This window comes from Acinonyx jubatus, chromosome A3, assembly GCF_027475565.1.
Source record: "Acinonyx jubatus isolate Ajub_Pintada_27869175 chromosome A3, VMU_Ajub_asm_v1.0, whole genome shotgun sequence".
Classification (NCBI taxonomy): Eukaryota; Metazoa; Chordata; class Mammalia; order Carnivora; family Felidae; genus Acinonyx; species Acinonyx jubatus.
This window is the reverse complement of record NC_069388.1, coordinates 31,530,188-31,539,274: the sequence shown is the minus strand read 5'-3', so window position 1 is coordinate 31,539,274 and position 9,087 is coordinate 31,530,188. Positions and strand designations below refer to the sequence as shown.

The 9,087-nt window shown below is 41.5% G+C and overlaps 1 protein-coding gene and 1 long non-coding RNA gene across 2 annotated transcripts in view; one reads left to right on the top strand and one right to left on the bottom strand.

Moving 5' to 3' along the window:
- The first annotated feature begins 2,649 nt into the window (after positions 1 to 2,649).
- LOC128311149 (uncharacterized) lies at positions 2,650 to 5,864 on the top strand. The gene is made up of 3 exons (XR_008289200.1): positions 2,650 to 2,806; positions 4,031 to 4,144; positions 5,630 to 5,864. It is a non-coding gene; the product is annotated as an uncharacterized LOC128311149 (long non-coding RNA).
- The window catches only part of MCM8 (minichromosome maintenance 8 homologous recombination repair factor), a 54,816-nt gene continuing 50,071 nt past the window's right edge, over positions 4,343 to 9,087 (bottom strand). The window contains exon 20 of the mRNA XM_053200222.1: positions 4,343 to 5,448. The gene's annotated coding sequence lies outside the window, so the exon portion shown is untranslated. The remainder of the gene's footprint in view (positions 5,449 to 9,087) is intronic.

The following is a 9,087-nucleotide window of genomic DNA, read 5'->3' as shown; positions in this document are numbered from 1 at the left end:
TCGGAAACAGGCTCCAGGCTCCGAGCCATCAGCCCAGAGCCCGACGCGGGGCTCGAACTCACGGACCTCGAGATCGTGACCTGGGGCTGAAGTCGGACGCTTAACCGACTGCACCACCCAGACGCCTCTCCTTTTTTTTTTTTTTTTTTTTTTTTAAGAAAGCCAACTTTACTATGGAATACTGATATCCCTGCTAAGTTATCACAAAGTAGTACAGTGAAGTGTCTGGCATTTTGGCCTTGTCATTTGACAATGACAGCTCAATACACAGGACTAAAAAGTAGGGGTGCCTGGCTGGCTCAGTCAGTGGAGTGTACAACTCTTGATCTTGGGGTTGAATCTGAGCCCCATGTTGGGTGTAGAGATTCCTTAAAATCTTTAAACAAAGCAATAAATAAATAAAAAGTAACAGTGCTTCTAGCAATTCATTTCCCTAACTTTTTTTTTTTTTTTTTTTTTTTTTTGAGAGACAGAGTGAGCCCATGAGCGGGGGAGAAGGGGAGAGAGAGAGATAGAGAGAAGGAGAGAATCTTAGCCAGGCTCTGCTCTTATCAAGGAGCCCGACTCGGGGCTCCATCGCGCAATTTTGGGATCATGACCTGAGCCGAAATCAAAAGTCAGAGGCTCAACTGACCGAGCCACCCAGGGGCCCCTCCCTAACACTTTAAGACAGGAGAATATCCAGGTATCCGTCTCTGATTTCATTTTCTAGAACATGATAGGCGTCAATAAATGAACAGGTTAATCTGAGATGAATGATGGAAAAAATGCAGAAGCCTATGAAAACATACAGTAAGTAAAGAGTGTAATGTATTTCCTAACATAGTTTAGAAGAGGGCAGAGGAAACCTAAAAACTCTTCAGTTAGTATTTGGTTTGTAGTAAGTTCATTTTCTGTTTTATAAATTCTGTAATAGTTAATTTCTATCCAATAAGATTAAGTAAGTGGGCAGTCACATGTCTGAGGGGATTGGGGATCTCTATCACTGGACCTTTTCCCAAAACTGGGAAAAAATAATTAGAAAAGTAACAAATATCCAAATAAAAATCCAAGTGTAAACACTAGGTCTCATGCTTCAAATTAATTTCACATTTTTATCACTCCACCCTTTTTATTAGAATTATTTTTTTAAAAAGCAAAATATGCTAGTCAGGTATTTTATCCCAACTTCTCTAGCCAATCATGTAAGTGCTAACAGTAAAAGAACAAAAGAATATGAAAAGAAAAAGGATTATAAATAATTAATCTTGGATAATTTAACCAGTTGACAGTGTACTTTAGTTCTTTGAAAACATAAATGCTATTAACAGTCACTAATATCTATTGTGCAATCACAGGTATACTGTGTTTGGCTCCTTATCCCTTAATTGATACTTTGTTAAGGAATTATAAAAATAAAGATCCTGCCCCTAGAGAGTAGTAGTAACTTGCCACTTTTATGCTTTCCTTGGTAAGCTGCAAAGCACTGAAGGTCTGGCTCTCCTAAATATTAACACATATTACTTCTTTGCTAAAAATTGGAGCCTGGGGGTGCCTGGGTGGCTCAGTTGGTTAAGCTTCCAACTTCAGCTCGGGTCATGATCTCACGGTCTGTGAGTTCAGGCCCCACATCGGGCTCTGTGCCGACAGCTCATAGTCTGGAGCTGCTTCGGATTCTGTGTCTCCCTCTCTCTCTGCCCCACCCCTGCTTGTCCTCTCTCTCTCTCTTTCAAAAATAAATAATACATTTTTTTAATTAAAAAAAAATTCCTGGAGCCTGTGTTTAGGCTTTTGAAAATTCTGCAACCTAATCATTCTTTCTCACTTGTCACTTCTATTTGAAACATAAGCTTTTTGAAAAAAAAAAAAGAACTGTCCCAAATATATTAATATTTTCTGTCTACCGATAAACTGGTGAACTAGAAATATGTTTGCTCTCCCCTTGAGGCATAGGTTTGTTACTTATATTGAGTTTTTCAGTCTGGGACACACTAAACTTGAGCCACTTTCTGTTTCTTGGGACCAGAAGAAAATAATAATAATAATGCAAATACGTAGCTTTGCAAATGGATCTTATATGAGTAATAATGATTGGAAGTTAAAGCGAACCAGAAAAATGAAATTCTTTCTCTGGGAATCAAGTTAAATCTTGTAGGAGTGAGCTGCTGTTATTGACACTAAAGCCAGAGGTAACCGGTAACCCAAATAAGGCACAGGTCTAAATCATTGTGATAAATACGCCAATAGCCTTAAATAGGAAGGAATAAAATGATTGGATTTAGATTTAAAACACACCGTTCACAAGAGAGGAAATTAGTGGTAAGGCCAACCTCCTCAGGACTTGAGAGGTTAGCTCTACCTGAACTCTATAATTTAGATTACTCTTTAAATTAGTGAGAGATCTTGGGGCGCCTGGGTGGCACAGTCGGTTAAGCGTCCGACTTCAGCCCTAGGTCACGATCTCGAGGTCCGTGAGTTCGAGCCCCGCGTCAGGCTCTGGGCTGATGGCTCGGAGCCTGGAGCCTGTTTCCGATTCTGTGTCTCCCTCTCTCTCTGCCCCTCCCCCGTTCATGCTCTGTCTCTCTCTGTCCCCAAAAAAATAAATAAATGTTGAAAAAATAAATAAATTATTGAGAGATCTAAACTGTTCATTTTTTGTCAACTTCTAGGGCCAAGTTTCCATCATTCCTTCCCACAAAAGTACTGATGTTACTAGAATAGGTGAACTGTCAAGTTTTCACCTAAGAGTTTTTATGTGGTCCATTCTTGTAGGAACCTGTAAAGCAAATAAAAATGCTCACATATCAACAAAAAAGGAAGTAAAAAGGTTGGTTTCAATATATTTACCCACTTCCCTTAGTAATAAAATTGTTTAGAAGTAACGAAGGGAGGGAGGCCTCAGTAGCTCAGTTGGCTGGGTGTCCAACCTCAGCTCAGGTTGCGATCTCAAGTTTTGTGAGGTGGAACCCACATCGGGCTCTGTGCTGTCAGCATGGAGCCTGCTTCAGATCCTCTGTCCCCCTGTCTCTCTCTGCCCCTCCCTCTCTCTCTCTCTCTCTCTCTCTCTCTCTCTCTCTCTCTCAAAAATAAACATTTTAACAAAAATCCTGATTCAAAGGGGGCACATGAACCCAATGTTTATAGCAGCACTGACAGTGGCCAAATTATGGAAAGAGCTCAAATGTCCATCAACTGATGCATGGATAAAGAAGATGTGGTATATATATACATAGAATACTACTGGGGGAACAAAAAGAATGAAATCTTGCCATTTGCAACAACGTGGATGGAACTAGAGTGTATTATACTAAGCAAAATAACTCAGAGAAAGATATATGATTTCATTTATATGTGGAATTTGAGAAACTCAACAGATGAACACAGGGGAAGGAAAGAAAAAAAGAACATAAAAACAGAGAGGCAAACCATAAGAGACTCTCAAATACAGAGAGCAAACAGGGTTGCTGGAGGGCTATTGGGTGGGGGGATGGGCTAAATGGGTGATGGGCATTAAGGAGGGCACTTGTTGGAATGAGCACTGGGTGTTATATTTAAGTGTTGAATCACTAGATTCTACTCCTGAAACCATTATTACGCTGTATGTTAACTAACTTGGGTTTCAATTTAAGAAAAGATAGTTATATTGCACAATAAGAATATAATATATAAACCACCTCCCTGATTTTTTAGACTGTTTATGTTTCACAAATATGAATATACCATCTTAGTACATAAAATTCTGTGCACCTGTGTGTATTTCTATACGAGAGATGCACAAGTGAAAATTCTGGACCAAAGTATATCCACTTTACATATTTAATTCCTGTTTAACTTCCTTTCAAAAATGTTAAATAAACATACATCCAGGGGACAGGGGAAGCATTTTTTTTTTTTAAGTTAACAGAGGGATTTTTTAACATTATTTGGTGTATGACTTGCTTTAGTTTCCATTCCATTCCTCCTTCCTGTCAAAAATTTAAGAATCTTGTTCTCCTTTTTTGTAGCTTAGGGAGCCCTGTTTTCATGTTATTATCTATCCTTTGCATTTCAGGACAAGTGACGGAATTTTGGAAAATGATAAATCCCCTCCACTGTCCACCAGAAAAAAATTAAACCAATGCTGTGGACTCCTTCAGGGATTTACTTCTGAGAGAAACCTTCAAATGTGAGCACAAGATAATTTTTTTTCCCTCCACAGAATCCTAAGCACTTCAGTTAATTTTAAAGGAGTTCATACCGGCTGGCTCAGTCAGTAGAGCATGTGACTCTTGATCTGCGCGTCATGAGTTCAAGCCCCACTTTCAACATAGGGCTTACATAAAAAAATAAAGTTCATGTAATTATTGCAAATGGAATGCAAGTGTGAGAATTTTATTTTTTTAGTGTTTTGAATATGGCACATATTCTTCAGCTATTGATTTCCTGCACATACCTCATATTCCTTAAGAATTGAACAGTTATTACCATTCATATTTTCATAAACCGTTGTCTCCATACACTTCAGCATTAATATTTTTCCAGTTATATCAGGTTGTTTAATAACCTTATCTCTGGTGCACATGCTGATATATAGGATAAGAGAGTACAGGGCTGGGAAGCTCAGTACTGATAGCATAAAAACAGTTGTGTTTCTATGTCCTTTCTGCTATTATGAGCAAAGTACAGGGCTGGATCCCTTTTGAAATATTTTTTCACGTTTTTTTCATTAAAACTGAGATTTTACCCAGTAAAACTAGGTATTACCAAAGTAAGGTCTACTTGTGGAGCTGTCCGCCAGAGCTTGGGATGGATTTTCTGGTGCTAAAGCAACACTATGTCTTCCGTTCTTGTCAGTTCCAAGCCCATTTCCCAGGAGGCAAATTAGACTAAATGTATTCTTTCCTTTTTCTCCCTACAAATACTTAGAGCATCACTGCATACCAGTCATGTACTAGATTCTAGGCCATCTGCACAAGTTTCTGTTCTCAGAGAACTTACATTATTGCACACTATCGGAACGTCAAAAGTGTCTTCCATGGAATGTTTTCCAGACCTCCTATAGAATCTGGAGAAAGCTATTAAAAAATATGCAACACAGATTTTGTATAAAATTTTAAGAGATTCTTGTAGCCCAAAAGACCCACTCACCAACCCCTAGGTAATAATCACTAAGCGGCACTCACAGCTCTGTGTTCAGAGCTCAGGTGGTATTACGAGCCCTTTGCCATGTTCCTAAGAGTCTGGTCTTGTGCTTGTTCCCTACAGCCCCTAATCTCATATATCAGGTGGAGAAAATACAGGGATATCACCTTAGCTTTTCTTTTAAAGGTATTAACTTAGCAACCCAGAAATGCCCTTTATTCTTGGCCTTGGTGAAGGTATGTGACCTTTCTCCGAGAACTGCCAGAAAGGTGTCTAGTCCCTTATTAAGAACCTCTCATGTCCAGCTGCTGTTTAGTTGGATATATTCTGATGGTGTAGAATTACAGCCTAGAAAAAAAAAAAAAAGCATTTTATGGTCTCATAGGGGAGGTGTCAATAACAAAATGTTAAAAACCTCCAAAACTGAAATGTTAGCTGAAAGTCTTTTTCACTGAGAGATTCTCCAAAATTCAGAGAGCAGGAGACAACAGACTGACCTGACTTGCCTTTTTTTTTTTTTTCCTTCCAGCTGTTTTCCAGTGTCATGATCAGATTTCAGCTCCTACTGTTAGAATACCATTTCTAAGAGGCACACCTAGGTGGCTCAGTTGGTTGGGCATCTGACTTCGGCTTGGGTCATGATCTTGCGGTTCGTGGGTTCAAGCCCCATGTCAGTCTCTGTGCTGAGAGCTCAGAGCCTGGAGCCTGCTTTGGATTCTGTGTCCCCTTCTCCCTCTGCCCCTCCCCTGCTCATACTCTGTCTCTCTCTCAAAAATAAAAACATTAAAAAAAAAGAATACCATTTATAAGCTGGTGTATTAGTGTGCTGTTGCTCTTGCAACACATTGCCACTGCTTAGAGCCTTCACACAAATTTATTACCTTACAGCTCTGTAGGTCAAGAGTCTGACACAGGCCTCACTGGCCTTTAAACGTCAAGGCATTGGCAGGGCTGTGTTGCTGTCTAGAGGGTTGTCTCCTTGCCTTTTCCCAAGAGATTCTAGAGCTCACCCATATTCTTTGTCTGATGCCCCCCCCTCCCCATCTAAAAGCCAACAGTATTGTGTCTGTTTGTGCCTTTCTTCTGCAGTCACATCTTCTTCTGCCTGACACTCTCCTTCTGCCTCCCTCGGGCACTTTTAATGTCCTTTGTGATTGTATCAGGCCTGCCTAAAGAATCCAAGATAACTTCCCAATTTTAGGGTCAGCTGACTAGCAACCTTAGTTTTCCTTTGCCGTGTAAGCTAACATAGTCTCAGGTTCTGGGGACTAAGATATGGCGATCTTGGGGGCGGGGGGCGGCGGTTGGTAATTACTCTGCCTACCAAACGTGTGAACACAGTATTCTAAGGTGCTTCTCAGAACTTAGAAGGAGGGCCATTTTGGGGCGCCTGGGTGGCGCAGTCGGTTAAGCGTCCGACTTCAGCTCAGGTCACGATCTCGCGGTCCGTGAGTTCGAGCCCCGCGTCGGGCTCTGGGCTGATGGCTCAGAGCCTGGAGCCTGCTTCTGATTCTGTGTCTTCCTCTCTCTCTGCCACTTCCCCCATTCATGTTCTGTCTCTCTCTGTCTCAAAAATAATAAATAAACTTAAAAAAAAAAAAGCTGCTGAGGATTCAACTCAGTTAAAAAAAAAAAGGAGGGCCATTTTTAATAGTAAAGATAATATACAGTCTCTAGGGAAGAGAAGGTTTGGGGCTCTCCAGTGTTTGGCGGATGTCTGGAGAAAGCCTGTTGAAATTATTATTCACTCATGGATGCAAACACAGAGGTCCTGCAGTCTCAGTGAACTATTCAGTGACTTTGCAAGTCAGTGTACTAAGAAGTTTGTTTGAATGCCAAAACCTCGCTCAATTTTTAAACATTTTCATTTACTTTGATCAAAGCTGTATATACACCTGGTAACTAATTCCACTGTGTAGAAAAGCCGATGACGGAAATCAATAGGTACGCTCTAACTTTCCATCCCCAGGCCCACTCTCCACAGCAAACCTGAGACAGCTTTTCTGCGTTTAGTTCTTCTGATGGTTACCTCCATAACTTTACATGCAGCTTTGGGGAATTATTATTACCTCATAACTTTAAGTATAGCGCACGATCTGGGTGGATTGCTTTGGATAAGGATGCATCAGTGAAGGTTTAGTTGCAGGAAACACAAACCGCTCTAGCCACAGTGAAAAGGATTCCAAAATGGAATTGGGTGCTTGTCCTAAAGTCAGGCTGGAGGAGTGGGAGCTCCATGCTGGGTCTCCAGAACTGACTCCTAGAGAAAAGCTGCAGGTTTGGCTTGGCATGGGAGCTGTTTAACCCACGACAGTGAGAAAGGGGGAGAAATCAGAGCTGCTGCCATCACACCACAGCTGCTGCTTACAGACTGCTAGGATTCGCAGAGAAATTAAATGTCTCCTCGGCTACACGTGCCACCAGAAAACGACGAGCAGGAGATAGATGGCTCTCTCTTCACTTCCACCTTCCCGCTCTCACACAGGACAGCTAATCAGGGCAATCCTACTCACAATCAGAACTGTAGCTGCAAAAGGGGTTTGGGAAATGTTTCATTGCTTTCTAGTCTCTGAATGACAGGAAGACACGCTAGGAGGAGGGTGGAATGAAGGTTGGGTATCAAATCACTGTGTTCATGACCTTCACCTCTTTGGCTCGGCAATATGCACATTCAAAACTCTGCCCATTCATAGACTTGTGTATAACCATAGCAACTATAACACATTGATGCAAGAACCAGATTTCCCGCCTTTATAAAAGAAGTGTTATTTATAAAGGTGTCACTGACAGTGTGGTGCTTATTCATTCCTCTTCTGTTTCAGCTACATTCTCACCTTGATAACCTCTGTCCCAAAGACTAAATTATCAAGCTGATTATTAACAGTCCATTTAAACCACTAGAGGAAAATAAGAGGGAGGGAAAGCAAAGTGGTTAATGTACAGATACAGGCCTTTCCCCAGCTGGTCATGAGGTTCTAGTTAATGTTTAGAACTATCTTCCCTCCATTCCCATTCCTTACTCCCTTTTTGCTCAGTCAGCATCTTAGCTGGTCTGGATTCTTTACCTTGCAGAGTGACTCAAAGCTTCATTCCTGAGGAGTCTGAGCCTTTAGAGATCCTGCCTGTAGCCTTCCATGACCTTTTCTTTTACTGGTGGATGTGAACGTGGGAAGATTCTCTTCAGTTTCAGAAATGTCCTCCAGGCCCCCATTTGTAGGAGTGACCCAGTTTCCCCTCATTATTGGGTGCAACCCCAGTAACCCTCTGTTTTCTACTTCACAGGTGTAAGAGCCCAGAATGTTTAGGTGGCAGTCTCAGCCTCCAGTTCAATGGAGCCATTGCTATGTCCTCTGATAGAAGTATGCCTCCTTTGGGGCGCCTAGGTAGCTCAATTGGTTAAGCATTGGCTTAGGTCATGATTTCCTGGTCTGTGAGTTCAAGCCCGTGTCGGGCTCTGTGCTCACAGCTCAGAGCCTGGAGCCTGCCTCGGGTTCTGTGTCTCCCTCTCTCTCTGCCCCTCCCCTGCTTGTACTCTCTCTCTCTCAAAAATAAACATAAAAAAAAAAAAAGTATGCCTCCTTTGGAAGACCTCTAGCTGCTAAAAATTGGGCTTTACTAACAGTGATAAGATACAACGCTCACACCTTCTTTCCTAGGCCTGTGTATTCTGGCTACGGGAGAAACAGAATCATATAGCAGTCACTAGCTCAGAGAAGATCCCAGACTTGCAAGGTATTGTCACCTATCTGGCACCATAACTGAATCGCTGTTGTCCATTCTAATGTTCTCTAGGCCAGATGCTTTTGGCTAATGGGGTACACAGTAAAGACAGCATATGAACTTCAACCCATTGCCTTACTTCTTCAGTTGTAAAATGTCTTCATGAGAATATTACATGGGGTATCATGAAGGTGAATAAGCTGAGTAAATTCACACATGGTATTGCTGAAAGAAACAAGGCAGGAAGGGCAGACATCCAAAATAAGC